Here is a 15849-nt window from a genome sequence, read left to right as displayed (position 1 = left end):
GGGACTTAGAGCTGCCCTGGATGGTGCTTCAGGGGCAATCACCGGACATTGTAAATCCTCACAGGGCCCACTGGGTGGAATGGGGGAAAGTATGAGCCATGATGTAGACCATTGACCATGTGGTGCAGAGGTGCCCAGAGATGTCCTTACCAAATGCAATGGATGAGTCATGATGATGGGAATGAGTGTTGCTGGGGGGGGGGGGGAGTGGTGGGGTGGGGGTGGTGGGGTTGAATGGGTCCTCATATATTTTTTTTAATGTAATATTTTTACAAAATCAATTAAAAAAAAAAGAGACTGCATAGAAAAAAGGAAAGGAAAAATAAAAAGTAACCTCTTCTAAGATACTATGCAATTTCTTTTTTAACCCTGCAAAATCTGTTGTTGAATCATACTCAAACACCTTCTTTCATATTTTTTATTTTTTTAAATCACAGAGCGATGAATTTACTGAATGTGTTCCAGCTTTTATATTCATACATTCTTCTGTAGCATGTTTACATTGCATATTATTTGCAATTTTCAGTGATGACTACTATACATCCATATTGTCCTGACTGCATTAATACACTATGGAATCTTTCCTGAGGTTCTTAGACTCAAAATGTGAATGTCACAGGCAGTTAGCACTTCCTTCCATTTTCCAGAGACACTTTTCACACTATATTCTTACTTGTACATCAAACTTACTAGACCACAAACTCCCCTGATGGCAGGAGCCACTACTTGCAAGTTTCTAATTTATCCTTGCCTAGCCTATTTGAGATGTAGAGCAATAAATTAATGTTAAATTTGAAAATCTGCCTGAAACATGCTTTGCTTACAGTAATAAAGTCATGTATTTAACAATGTATGTATTATTTGATTATTGCAGGTAACCTACAAATAATTATTTGCAGATATTTGGGTGTATGGCACATACTAAATTTCCCAACAGCCAACTAGCAATTGCCATATACAGAAATAATTATTCATGACTGTATTTTTAATAGCTCAGAGGCTACAAGATACTGGTAGGGTAATACAAAAATTTATGTGGTTGCACTGTCTAAGAAAAAGATATTCTCAAAATATACCCTTAAGCATATATTGCCAAGTCTTTTCCAGTACAAATAGTGATATGCATGGGAAGCATTTATACTGGCAAGATCTGACAGTATCCAGGACCTTTGTTGCTCTCTGACTCCTGCCTGACCTTGTCACTAAACTTCTTTTTGTGCTTGCCAGTACTGCTGTAAAATTGCTTAAAACAGTCTCCCATAGAAAAACCTTCCTCCACTGAGCTATTCTGAGAGGTTGGTATCTTAAAAATAAAAGTAATTGTAAAGAAAATGCCATAAGCAAGACTGTCAAATTTCAGTCGCAAATAAATTGCCCAAATGCACATTGAAATATTTGGCACAAAGAATTTTAAAAATACTGTTGACTCCCCTGATTCCAAGTCCCATCCTCCTTTGGTGGGATGGTAGCATCAAGCCCCATGGAGACCAAACAAATTAGCAGGCTGTCACAATTGCTAGAAATCCAAACCGATTCATAAAAGCCACCATACTGATGGGAGAAGCTTTACCTTCTCCCAGTAGTAGATTCTCCTTCCTTCCATGAAGCAATGACTACAGGTGGAATAGGTGTGGAAAGATGGATGCATGAAATAGTTAGTTGATTGACATCAACTAAGGTAAAGTCAGTGAGTGATATAGCAGTCTGTGGTATATAAAATATACGCTTACATGCAGGTTCTGTCCAATTCGTTTTAAGTACGTTTTAAGTCTATCCCTTTATAATCTTATACTTTACCTATTGAACAAACCCCTAACAAATTCCTTGCCTCTTGTTCCCCAAAGGTGGCACTGGCTGGACCATGTTTTACTCTGATAACTGAGTCACCTCAGATTGCTATTTACTTTACTTGAATAATCTTGTTTTTCACTATAGTATAAATATAAAGAGGCAGGACATAGTCAGGGAAACTAGAAGTATGATCTGTGCAGTTCAGTATTTTAAAAGCTCTGCTTAATTTGATCAAACTCAACTGTATACTTGACTCACCTCACTCCTGTGTTGCAAGAGTGCAAATATTCTGTTCTCTCTTTCTCATTTTCCTGTCTGCTTCTCCACAATGTCTTCCCTGTACCAGTCTGTATTAGTCATGGTTCTCTAGGGAAACAGAATCAACAAGAGATATCTGTCAATAGTATGAAATTTTATGAGAGTCTCTCACATGACCGTGAGGATGCACAAGTCCAAGATCTGCAGGCAGGCTGCAACCAAGGGTCACGTGAATGTCTAATGAAGGTACTTGATGATTTCTGGGAGATGTTGGCTGTCCAAAGATGAGCTGGGAAATTCTCACTCAATGCTGGTACCACTTCCCCTTTTAAGGCGTTCAACTAAATGGATAAAGCATCACTCATTGGTGATGGCAACCTCCCTGATTGATGTAGTTGTAATCAGCTATCTGTGATTTACCACTGCAGTGAAGTCAGTGGTGACTAAAGTTCATAAATGCCCCAGTATTAAAGTTATCCCAGGACTTGCTTGACCAAAAAACTGGGTGCAATTACCTGGCCGAGTTGACACAATGGCCTTACCATCACAGTCCTCCCATTGTCAACTCAGCAACCATACACGTTACCTTAAACCATTCTTAGTCTCTAAGTAAAAACAATAGCAGATATGCATATATATATATATATATATATATATATTTCTGCCTAACAATGTTCAGCTTTCCTGCATACAACAGGAGATGCATTAATACCATACAAAATAGGGTGCAAGTTCTTGGTAATATTCACTCTCAGACTTGATATCCTCAAATATTATGCCATGAAATAGATACAACTTGTTAAATGATAAGGGGGAAGTTTGGGGAAAAAGACAAAGAAATTCATTTTATGTATATATACAATCATCATCATAATGAAACAAGGAAGAAAGATTAATGACCATTATAGTCCTCGTTTCTGTAACTGTCCACATGGTCGAATTTCATATTTATCACTACCTTCTTCCACTACCCATTCCATGTTTTTACTACCCCCAGCAAGCACTTCAGTTGTCTGTGGCACTTTGCCTGATGGGGTGACCCAAACTTTCATTCCTGAAGATTCTGGGCCATTGTTAATCCTGCTTGGATTGAGCTGCTGCAATTTTCCATTGACTTTAATCATAGGACATGGCAGTATGAGGAGATGCCCTAGAGCATCTCCTGTATCCCAGGCAAACTCTTCTTTACCCCCATTACATAGTTGTAGTCCTATTTCCCTTTGATAGTCAGGTGCAACCACCCCAGCCAGTAGAGTAATTCCCTTCTTTGACTGTAGATTCAGAGGTAAGAGGTGCCCAAAGTGGCCAGGTGGCAGTTTTAATTTCCAGTTCAATGAAATCATTGTTGTGATGCGTGGTGACAGCACTCCTCCTTTTGGGATGAAAACCTGTAGACCAACAGAGTTTGAGATTGCAGGGTCACGAAACAAAAATTTTCCTAGTGAGTCTCTAGGGATAATTGTGAACATTGCTACTCCCATTTCCACCCCTTGATTCCTGGACCCATGGTCCTGGTTATGGGAGAAACAGCTCGAAAGAATAGATGCTGATTCAGAGTATACACAGCCTCCTGGAGAATATTGCCCCAGCCATGAATTTTATCACCACCTACTAGGCCCCATACTTGAGTCTTCAAAGGCCATTCCACTGTTCTATCCATCCAGGCACTTCAGGGTGATGGGGAACATGGTAAGGCCAGTGAATTCCATGGGCATGTGCCTATTCCTGCACACCATTTGCTGTGAAATGGTTTCCTTGATCAGAAGCAACAGTGTGTGGAATGCCATGGAGGTAGGTAAGACATTCGGTTGGTCTACAGATGGTGGTTTTGGAAGAAGCATTGTGTGCAAGAAATGCAAACTCATAACTAGAGTATGTGTCTATTCCAGTTAAATCAATTCGCTGCCTTTTCCATGGTGATAGTGGTCCAATATAGTAAACTTGCCAGCAGGTAGCAGCCAGGGTCACCTTGAGGAATGGTGCCATATCAGGGACTAAGTGTGGGTCTCTGCTGCTGGCAGGTTGGGCACTCAGCAGTGGCTGTAGCCAAGTCAACCTTGGTAAGGGGAAGTCCGTATTGCTGAGCCCATTCATAACCTCCATCCTGACCTCCATGACCACTTTCTTTATGAGCCCACTGGGCAATGACAGGAGTGGCTGGGGAAAGAGGCTGAACATGAGCCACAGAGCGGGTCATCTTATTCACAAGATTATTAAAATCTTCCTCTCCTGAAGTCACCCTCTGGTGAGCATTCATGTGTGACACAAATATTTTCATGTTTTTTTGCCCACTCAAAAAGGTCTATCCACATACCTCTTCCCCAGACCTCCTTATCACCAATTTTACAATCACATTCCTTCCAATTCCCTGACCATCCAGCCAAATCATTGGCAGCAGCCCATTAATCAGTGTACAAATGCAGCTCTGGCCATTTCTTCTTCCAAGCAAAATGAACAACCAGGTGCACAGCTCAAATTTCTGCTCACTTGAGGATTTGCCCTCACCGCTGTCCTTCAGGGATGTCCTGGAAAGGGGTTGCAATGCTGCAGCTGTTCACTTTTGGGTGCTACCTGCCTATCGTGCAGAACCATCTATAAATCAGGCCCGAGTTTTCTCTGTCTCAATCAACTGATTGTAAGAAACTCCCCAAGATGCCAAAGCTGAGGGCTGAGAAAGATAAGGTAACAGGGTGACCATAGACATTTGGGCTACTACCTCATGTAACTTACTTGTGCCTTCAGGACCCACTCAAGCCCTATTTCATATATACCATTTACACTTTATTATGGAGTGAATCTGTCCATGCCCAATATTATGGGTTGTTGGGTCAGAAAATACCCAACTCATAATAGGTTACTCAGGTCTCATGGTAACTTAATGGCCCATGGTTAAGCGTTCAGTCTCCACTAAGACCCAGTATAAGACCATAAGTTGTTTCTCAAATGGGGAGTAGTTTTCTCAGAGGATGCCAGGGCATTACTCTAAAATCCTACAGGTCTGTGTTGTGATTCTCCTATAGGGGCCTGCCAAAGGCCCCAAACAGCATCTCTATTTGCCACTGAAATTTCCAGCATCATTGGATCTGCTGGATCATACAGCCCAAGGGGTAGTGCAGCTTGCACAGCAGCCTCGACCTAACACAGAGCCTCTTTTTGTTCCAGTCCTCAATGAAAACTAGCAGCTTTTCGGGTCACCCGGTAGATGGGCTGGAGTAGCACACCCAAATGAGGAATATGTTGTCTCCAAAATCCAAAGACACCAACAAAATGCTGTGCCTCTTTTTTGGTCATAGTAGGGACCTGATGCAACAGCTTAGCCTTCACTTTAGAAGGGTTATTGTGACATGCCACATACCACTGGACACCTAGAATTTTCATTAAGGTGGAAGGAACTTTAATTTTGGTTGGATTTATCTCCCATTTTCTCTCATGCAAATACCTTACTAATAAGTCTAGAGTGTTTGCTACTGCTTGCTCATTAGGTCCTATCAATATGATATCATCAGTATAATGGACCAGTGTGATGTCTTGTGGGAGTGAGAGATGAGCAAGATCCCTGTGGACAATATTATGACATGGGGCTGGAGAGTTGATATACCCCTGAAGCAGGATATTGAAGGTATACTGCTGGCCTTGCCAGCTGAAAGCAAACTGTTTCTGGTGGTCCTTACTAATAACAGTTGAGGAAAAAGCATATGCCAAATCAACAGTTGCATACCAAGTAATAGAGGAAATGTTGATTTGCTCAAGCAGTGATACCACATCTGGGACAGCAGCTGCAATTGGAGTCATCACCTCATTAAATTTATAATAATTCAGTGTCAAGATCTAGCATTTTCTGCACAAGCCAAATAGGCAACTTGAATGGGGATGTGGTGAGAATCACTACCCCTGCATCCTTCAAATTCGTGATGGTGGCACTAATTTCTGCAATCCCTCCAGGAATACAGTATTGCTTTTAGCTTATTATTTTGCTATGTAGGGGCAGTTCTAGTGGTTTCCACTTGGCCTTTCCAACCATAATAGCCCTCATTCCACAAGTCAGGGATCCAATGTGGGGATTCTGCCAGATACTGAGTATGTCTATTCCAATTATGCAACCTGCAACTGGAGAAATAATCACAGAATGGGTCCAGGGGCACACTATACCAACCGTGAGACAGACCTGAGCTAAAACTCCATCAATCACCTGACCTCCATAAGCTCCTGCTCTGACTGGGGGACCACAGTGATGTTTTGGGTCTCCTGGAATTAATGTCACTTCTGAGCCAGTGTCTAATAATCCCTGACACATCTGATCATTTCCTTTCTCCCGATGCACAGTTACTCTGGTAAAAGGCCGTAGATCTCCTTGGGGAAAGGTGGGAGGAAGATTAACAGTATAAATTTTGAGCAGTTTAACAGGATTCTTCAAACTGTCCTTCTCATTCAGGGGGCTCTGGGTCTGTAAGCTGTCTCAAGTCTGGAAATTGATTAAGGGGCCATGATTCTCTGCATCTTTAATTTGAGTTAGGGTTTCATTCACTTGACCGAGAACTTTTCTGTTTATACAGATCCAGAAGAAATTTAGTAGACTGCCTCTCTGTTTCACTGCTAGGTACCCCTTGATGTATTACCCAATGCCATAACTCTACATGACTGAGACTATTTTGAGTGCTTTTTAGAATCTGTCTTTCATTGCTGTAACCTCACTCACCTTAACTTTGGCAATTAACTGCTGATACTTGACTTTTACCAAGCCAACATCCATCATCCACACAAAGCTTAAGGATTCTATTTCCATCACAGCCCTCCCTACAGTAATATCTGGACTACAGAGAAGAAACCACAGAGCCCTTCAAGGAAGATAGAGCTAGCCTTGCAAATTTATTCCTCACAGTTCTGGCTAAAGGTGTGTCCTCTGGACATTCCTGTGGTGGGTGGGCAGTTCTCAAATGTTAAATCCATTCCAGCATTCCAATCTCCCTAAGCCTTTGAATTCCCTCTTCTTTATATACCTGGGCAAATTGGGCATCTCAACCTCAGACATGCTAGGCTATCTTTTGGTCCATATATGAGTCAGTCACCCAAACAAACTGTTAGAGCCCTTTCTAACCCCTCGAGCTACAGCATTGAATCCAGAATTTCTGCTTAGTGGTTTCATATCAATAAATTCAGCCTGATCCATCTTTATATTCCTTCCACAATTACCTCATTCACTTAGTAGCCATTCCCACACATTCCCCTGTTTTCTGTCTATATAAGCTGAAAAACCCATGCAGTTCTTTCTGAGTATACCTTACTTCCTCATGTGTCACACTTTGTATTTCACCTTTTGGGTTTTGATGTGATTTTAGTCTATTTTAGGTCTCGAAGTCAAGTGAGGTGGTGGGGGTGACTAAGTAGAAGGATTAGAAATGCCTTACAAGCTACTGACCTCAGGGAATTCCCTTCCATTTTCTTCTGGTGAGACAGGATTAATCTCTTCAGACAGGATTTGGAAGGCTGTTTCCTCAGGGCAGACTGGAGGTTTGGCAGTGCCTGCTGGAGTTTGACTGGTACAGGCCTGCCTCAGGGCTGGGAGGTCCAGACTCATTGGAACAAAGTGGAGGCTGGGCAAGGGCAGGCTTCAGTTTGGGTGGTACCTACCTCATGGCTGGAAGATTTTTCAGCCTCCCTGGGGCAGGCTGGAGATTGGATCATACAAGGTTGACCAGGTGTGGTCTGGACAGGGAAGGCTATCATAGGCTTATCTGGTAAAGTCTCAGCAGAATTCAGGGTTCCAGTGTCTTCTCCAATATTATCATCGTCCCATATGTCTCCATCCCAATTCTCTGGAGTCCAGTCTTTTCCAATCAATGCCTTCACTTTAACAGCAGAAGTCCTGCAGGGCTGAGATTTTACTTTCCTTAATAACTCCACTATTTGTACAATAGAGTGTGAGTTTGGTTCTCAGATATTTCAAGTCTGTGGCTACAGAAAGCAAGATTTTCTTTCAGACCACACATAGGATCTTTCACATTATTCATGTGGTGTTTAAGTTTCAGATTTGAAGCCTTTAACTTTTTCTTTTGTAACATTACTCAGAGTATCTAGGAGGAGCCGATCAACATCATTATACCGTTTGACTCCACAAAACTCTGTTAAGGTGTTGAAAACACTCTTACCCAGTTCCTTGCTTCTTATAACCATGGAAGTAGTGGAATCCAGTGATGATATTTTGCGTATCTTGATTGCCACCTCATGCCATGGACTGTCAGCAGCCTTTTCATTATTGGAAAGGTTTTTATGAGTACCCTGAGTCCAACTGGAGTAGAGAGCAAATTGCAAAACTCCCAGAACTACCTCACACATCCCATGTTTAAGACTCTGTTCCTCAAGAACCACTCCCAGTACCAACCTGTGTTAGTCAGGGTTCTCTAGGGAAACTGAATCCAGAAGAGATATTTATCAATAGTATGCAAATTTATGAGTCTCTTATGTGACCATGGGGATGCACAAGTCCAGGTTCCACAGGCAGGCTGCAAACCAGGTGCTCCAATGAAAGTCCATTGAAGGTTCTTGAGGAGTTCTGGGAGATGTTGGCTGTCCAAAGACAAGCTGGGAAATTCTCACTCAATGCGAACTGGAGTCACTTCCCCTTTTAAGGCATTCAACTGATTGGATAAAGTGTCACTCATTGCTGATGGCAAACTCCCTGATTGATGTCATTGTAATCAGCTATCTATGATTTACCACTGCAGTAAAGTCAATAGTGACTAAAGTCCATAAATGCTCCTGTATTATAGTTAGGCCAGTGCTTGTTTGACCAAACAACTGGGCACAGTTTCCTGGCCGAGTTGAAACAATAGCCTAACCATCACACTATCTACCTGATTTCACTAATCTAAGTCATTCTATTTCTACCAACTAAAGCAATGTATTGTATTTCCCATTTCCTATGTCATAAATTTCTCTTATGATCAATACTAAATACCATTAAATAATTTGTGTGCTTTAGTGAGACTCACTCAACTAGGCACTGTTAGAGGAATAGTAAATACTCTGAACACCTTCACCAAACTCTTCGCATAGAAACAACCAATGTTTTATGTATCTCCCACTTATGCAGTCTGTGGAATTTAAATCCACCTTATTCTGGAAAATGTATGGCAGTCATCACATTTCATTTGATGTCACTAGAGAAATGTTATTGTTAACAACGCAGTGTAAAAAATACATTGTATCGGCTTTCACTGTTTAAAATTTTAGTTCAGTTGGCATGATAAAATATCTTTTGACTAAACATTCTCAAGGTATCTTGAGAATACCTGGTTCCAGTTTAAACAATTTATTTGATCATGGTTTTGAGGCTAAGATAAAGTCCAAATCAAGGCATCCTCAAGGCGATGCTTTCTCCCTCCAAAGACTGACATTCCAGAACTGGCTGCTGGTGATTCTTGATCCTTAGCTTGTCACATAATGTGTGTGTCCTGGTCTCTCCCTTCTTTTCCAGGTTCAGTTGATGTTCAGCTTCTGACTGCTCCCTCTGTGACTTTCTCTCTTTCTGTCTGAATTTCATTCTGCATAAAAAGGACTGCAGTAATAGGATTAAGACCCATCCTAATTTGGGCTGGGCCACATCTGAACTGAAGTAACCTCTCAAAAGGATTTACTTAAAATGGATTCACAGAACAGAAAAACACTTAAAAACATGTTTTTCTGGACTACATACAGCTCCAAACCACCAGAGTATCTTTCACTATTTAGAGTCTATTTTAGAGTTAAGCATATTTCTACAGAGAGGTTGACTTTTTAGATCTTTATTATGAAACCAAAACCAACTCTAGTTGTCTATGTTATACATTTTGAAAAAAAACTATAAAATATACTTAGAATGATGCAAATTTTTTTCTATTGGGAAAAACATCATATTTGTTAACTTTAAAAATGTTGCTTTTGATGTAAACTAAAATCAAGAAATATATTAAAGAGAAAAATGAGTAAATGAGGGAACTGCACCATTCCAAGAATATTTTAGCTCCACAAATATGCATAAGTCACAAAAATACAGAGCAAAAGTACGATCAGCACAAGGTATATTTTATCATAAGGGCACTTATTTTAAATATTAAGATACTTTATATCAAATGGTAAATATAGTTACCAAAATGGATCCCAGCTACTAACGCACATTCAATAGAAAATTATATAAGTACAGAAATATATTTTCCACTAAACTATAATTTGTAGACCTGATAAATCATTCAACCAAAAAAATATCTACAGATATCATTTAGAGTAATTGCCTTCCGTTCCAGGTATTTATTTAAACAGAACAACTTACCCATTAAAAAATAAGATTTCCATGGTAGCACAACATTTTGAATGCAATTAACAGCACTGAAATATTTATCTGACTATGCTTAAAAGGGAAAATGTTAGATTACATATATGATAACAAAATACATTTTTTAAAAATTCATGGAACTACATTAAACAATGAACACTAAATTAAACCATAGAACTTAATTAATAGTACAATTATAAAAATGTGCTATCATCAACATTTACATATATTCCATATCAATGCAATTTGATGGTGGTGGGGTAGTATATGGGAATCTTATGTTTTATGCATGATTGTTCTGTAAATCCACAATTTCACTAATAAGAAAATAAGATTATTCTATCAGTAGATGTTCTCATCTTGCTAGAGGTAGGGAGCATATTTGCCTATTTTTAGTATCTCCTGAACAACTTAGTACAACTCATTACTCATTGGTTCAATGAAGTTATCCTATTCCTTTCTGTTAACATTCTGTTTCATTTTTGAAATTCAAAGGTCACACTAAATGAGAAAAAAACATGTAATGGTTTAGAAAATGCATTAGAGTCCCTACCCTTCCCCTGAATGTTTTGCTGAAATGATCTATTTATTGATCAAGTATACACTGAGTAGAAACTATGTGCTGTTATGCGCCAGGCACTATACAAGAGCTGACATAAAGTTGAATAAAAGACAGGGCTTAAGGATTGCCTGCCTACCAGAAAACTACCAAATCCAGGAGGAAGCAATTCTTTCAGCTTCTGAAACTACTAGATCCCAAATTGCTTCTGACAGCAAGAAAGATAAAGGCCCGACTTTGTTCTAAAAATAAGTTCCACAAAGAATAGTGGAGAATGTGATCCATGCTTAATGCCACAAAGAATTAGGACAATTCCAGGCTAGATACAAATGGAAATCTCTGAAGCTCTAGCAACTTGGATGGTGTGAATTGGAACTGGGAACTGAATGGGTAGTCATGTCCCATGAAGGATTAGGATGCCTTGTTTTAAAATCATATAGTACCAAGCACAAGTAAAGAAAGCAGTCGTCAAAAACCTCCCCAAAATGAAAAGTTCAGGACCAGACAGCTTCACAAGTTGAATTCTACCAATCATTTAAAGAAGATTTAATACCAAACTTACTCAAACTCTTCAAAAAAACTGAACAGAAAGGAAGGCTACCACTTTCATTCTATGAAGCTGACATCCCCTAATAACAACCCAAATAGAGATATTACAAAAAAAGAAAATTACAGTCAAATTTCTATAATGAATCTAGATGCAAAAGTCCATAAGAAAATACTTGCAAATCAAATCCAAAAACACATTAAAATTATAAATCATGATCAGGTGGGTTTTATTCTAGTTATGCAAGGGTGGTTCAACATAAGAAAATCAATCAGTGTAATATATCACATTAACAAATTAAAGAAGAAAGATCACATGATCATTTCAATCGAGGCAGAAAAGGCATTTGACAAAATGCTACATCCTTTCTTGATAAAAAAAAAACAAACATGCCGAAAGATAGGAGTAGAAGGAAACTTTTTTAGTATGATCAAGTGCATATATGAAAAACTCAGAGTTAACATTATACTCAATGGAGAAAAAGTGAAAACTTTCTAACTGAAATCAGAACAAGACAAGGATGCCCACTCTTCCCACTGTTACTCAGTATGGCACTAGAAATTCTAACTAGAGCAATTAAGCAAGAAATAGAAATAAAAGGCACCCAAATAGGAAAGGAAGAGTAAATTTCTCACTATTCACTGATGATATGATCCTATACTTAGAAAATCCTGAGAAATACACAAAACTACTAGAACTAATAGATGATTTCAGCAAAGTGGAAGGATACAATATTAATATGCAAAAATCAATAGCATTTCTATAGACTACTAATTAGCCATCTGAGGAGAAAGTCAGGACAAATTCCATTTACAATAGAGACTAAAAGAATCGAATATTTAGGAATAAACTTAACCAAGGACATAAAAGAACTGTATGCAGAAAACTATAAAGCATTGCTAAAAGAAAGCAAAGATGATCTAATTAATGGGAGGATAGTCTGTGTTCATGGGTTGGTAAACTAAATATCATTAAAATGTCAATTCTACCCAAACTGATATATAGATTTAATGAAATCGCAATAAAAATTCTAACAGCCTTCTTTGTAGTATTTGAAAGGCCAATTATCGAATTTCTCTGGAGAAGTAAGGGGACCTGAATAGCCAAAAATATCTATAAAAAGAAGAACAGAGTTGGAGGACTTTAAAGCATGTTATCTAGCGACAGTGGTAAAAACAGCATAGTAATGACATAAAGGTAGACAAATTAACCAATGGAATTGAAACAAGAGTTCGGAAATAGGCCCTCAAAACTATGTGTTTTTTTTTAATTTTTATTTTTTTATTGACTTTGTAATAATATTACATTAAAAATATGTATGTGAGGCCCCATTCAACCCCACCCCCCCACCCCGCCTCTCCCCCCCCCAGCAACACTCATTCCCATCATCATGACACATCCATTGGATTTGGTAAGTATATCTTTGGGCACCTCTGCACCTCATAGTCAATGGTCCACATCATGGCCCATACTCTCCTCCATTCCATCCAGTGGGCCCTGTGAGGATTTACAATGTCCGGTGATTGCCTCTGAAGCACCATCCAGGGCAGCTCCATGTCCCAAAGACGCCTCCACCTCTCATCTCTTCCTGCCTTTCCCCATACCCATCAGCCACCATGTCCACTTTTCCCAATCCAATGCCACCTCTTCTATGTGGACATTGGATTGGTTGTGTCCATTGCACCTCTATGTCAAGAGGAGGCTCAGATTCCACATGGATGCTGGATGCAATCCTCCCACTTCCAGTTGTAATCACTCTAGGCTCCATGGTGTGGTGGTTGTCCTTCTTCAACTCCATCTTAGCTGAGTGTGGTAAGTCCAATAAATCAGATTGTAGGTGCTGGAGTCTGTTGAGGCTCAGGCCTCACATTGTCAGTCCAGAGATTCAAATCCCCTAAATATATCTTAAACCCCAACATTAACTGCACCTCCAGCACATTAGCGTGAAAGTCTTATGAAGGAAGATCCCATCTGAGTCCAGATTCATCACACATAAACACCATTTCCAAAGAGGGGCCATCTGACCTGGTAGTTAACCCCATCGGCCATGACCATAACTCCCATGGGTCTCTTTAGCCCTCAAAGGAATCAATATCTGGGGGTTGCATCTGCTTTATCTGTCAAAACTATGTTCAAGTGATTTTTGACAAGACTGGCAATCCTACTTAGCAGGATCAGAGCTGCCTGTTCAACAAATGGTGCTTAGAAACCTGCATATCCATATCTAAAAAAAGAAGGATTACCCTTATCTCACAGCATATACAGAAGTTAATTTTTTTTTTAATTTTTTTATTTTTTATTGACTTTGTAATAATATTACATTAAAAATATATATGTGAGGTCCCATTCAACCCCACCCCCCCACCCCCCCTCTCCCCCCCCCCCCCAACAACACTCGTTCCCATCATCATGACACATCCATTGGATTTGGTAAGTACATCTTTGGGCACCTCTGCACCTCATATACATTGGTTCACATCATGGCCCATACTCTCCTCTATTCCATCATGTAGGCCCTGTGAGGATTTACAATGTCCGGTGATTACCTCTGAAGCACCATCCAGGGCAGCTCCATGTCCCGAAGACGCCTCCACCTCTCATCTCTTCCTGCCTTTCCCCATACCCTTTGTCCATTATGTCCACTTTTCCCAATCCAATGCCACCTCTTCTATGTGGACACTGGATTGGTTGTGTCCATTGCACCTTTATGTCAAGAGGAGGCTCAGATTCCACCTGGATGCTGGATGCAATCCTCCCATTATCAGTTGTAATCACTCTAGGCTCCATGGTGTGGTGGTTGTCCAGAAGTTAATTTAAAATGGATCAAGAACCTAAATATAGAATCTAGAACCATAAAACTAGAAGAAAATGTAGGGAAACATCTTAAAGATTTTGTTGTTTTTTTGGAACTTACACCCAAAGCAAAAGCAAGAAAAGAAAAAAAATAAGTAAATGAGACATCCACAAAATTAAACATTTTTGTATTTCAGACAATTCTGTTAAGAAAATGAAAAGCCAGCCAACTCAATGGGAAAAAAAAATCTTCGAAAACCATATATTTGATAAGGGATTGATCTCCATGTTTTATAAAGAGATCACACAATTTAACAACAAAATGACAAGCAACCCAATTAAAAATAGACAAAAGAATGAGTGATAATTTTCTTAAGTGAAAATACAAAAGTACAAAAGACACATGAAAAGATGTTCAACATCACTAGCTATCAGATAAATGTATATCAAAAGTACAATGATATATCATCTCATACCATACAAAATGACCATTATTAAAAAAAGAAAACTACAAGTGCTGGAGATGATGTGGAGAAATAGGAACACTCCAACATGGCTGGTGGGAGTGTAAAATGGTGTAGCCTCTCGGGAAGATGATTTGCCAGTTCCTCAGGAAACTAAATATAAAACTACCATTTGATCTGGCAATCCCACTATTAGGCAAATATTTAGAAGAACTAAAAGCAAGAACGTGAACAGGTATTTGCACAATGATGTTCATACCAGCATTATTCACAACTGCTGAAAGATGGGAACAGCCAAAGCGTCTGTCAACCAATGAATGGATAAACAATATGTGTTAGTTGGAGGTTAATATGGGGAATGTATTACAATGATTTGGGCAGTAGATGAGGATTGTGGTTAAAAATATAAATATAGGAATGTTTTTCGACTACAAGGTTTTAAGAATGTGATGATACATGGGAAAATATAGCATGTAATTTGTAGATTATAGTTAACAACATTATAATGTTTTTGTGGCAATAGCAAATTTGGTACTATATTAATGCTAAAATTCAAGAAAAGAATATAGGGTTTGGTTTTGTGAGATGTGAATATATTAAGCATTTTTTCTCTTCATTATTTTCTTTAATAAGGAGATCTTGCTTATGTCATTTACTAATCTGTGTTTATCTGTGTATCTTTCTGTACACTAAAGGAACAATTGAGTTAGTAGTTGGAATTAGATGAGCTGAAAGTGCCTGACTAACAAAAATGTTTAGGGGTAATATTTCCATAAATTGTTGGGCTACCATTTACTTTTTTTTTTTTTGAATTTGGAAAAGAATCATTAAAAAAAAAGAAACCATGCAATCGTGACAACAATGGCTGAACATATTTAAAGTGCTGAAAACAAAAATTGCCAACCAGGAATCTATATTCAGCAATACAGTTTTTCAAAAATGATGGAAAGATTAAGACATTTCCAGAAAAACAAAAACTGAGAGAGTTCAACACAACTAGACAAGCCCTAGAAGAAATGCTATAGCAAGTTCTGCAAGTTGCAAAGAAAGGACAATAGACAATAGATTCAAAGACACATGATAAAATAAAGATCTCCAATAAAGGTACCAACATGGGTAAATATAAATA

General features: G+C 39.0%; 1 pseudogene; it reads right to left on the bottom strand.

Moving 5' to 3' along the window:
• Window positions 1-2951: 2951 nt before the first annotated feature.
• LOC139438017 (uncharacterized) overlaps window positions 2952-15849 on the bottom strand; it is a 94531-nt pseudogene continuing 81633 nt past the window's right edge.

Source organism: Dasypus novemcinctus, chromosome X (genome assembly GCF_030445035.2).
Source record: "Dasypus novemcinctus isolate mDasNov1 chromosome X, mDasNov1.1.hap2, whole genome shotgun sequence".
NCBI classification, from domain to species: Eukaryota; Metazoa; Chordata; class Mammalia; order Cingulata; family Dasypodidae; genus Dasypus; species Dasypus novemcinctus.
Note: the sequence above shows the minus strand (reverse complement) of the source record. Positions and strands in the feature narration are given on the sequence as shown.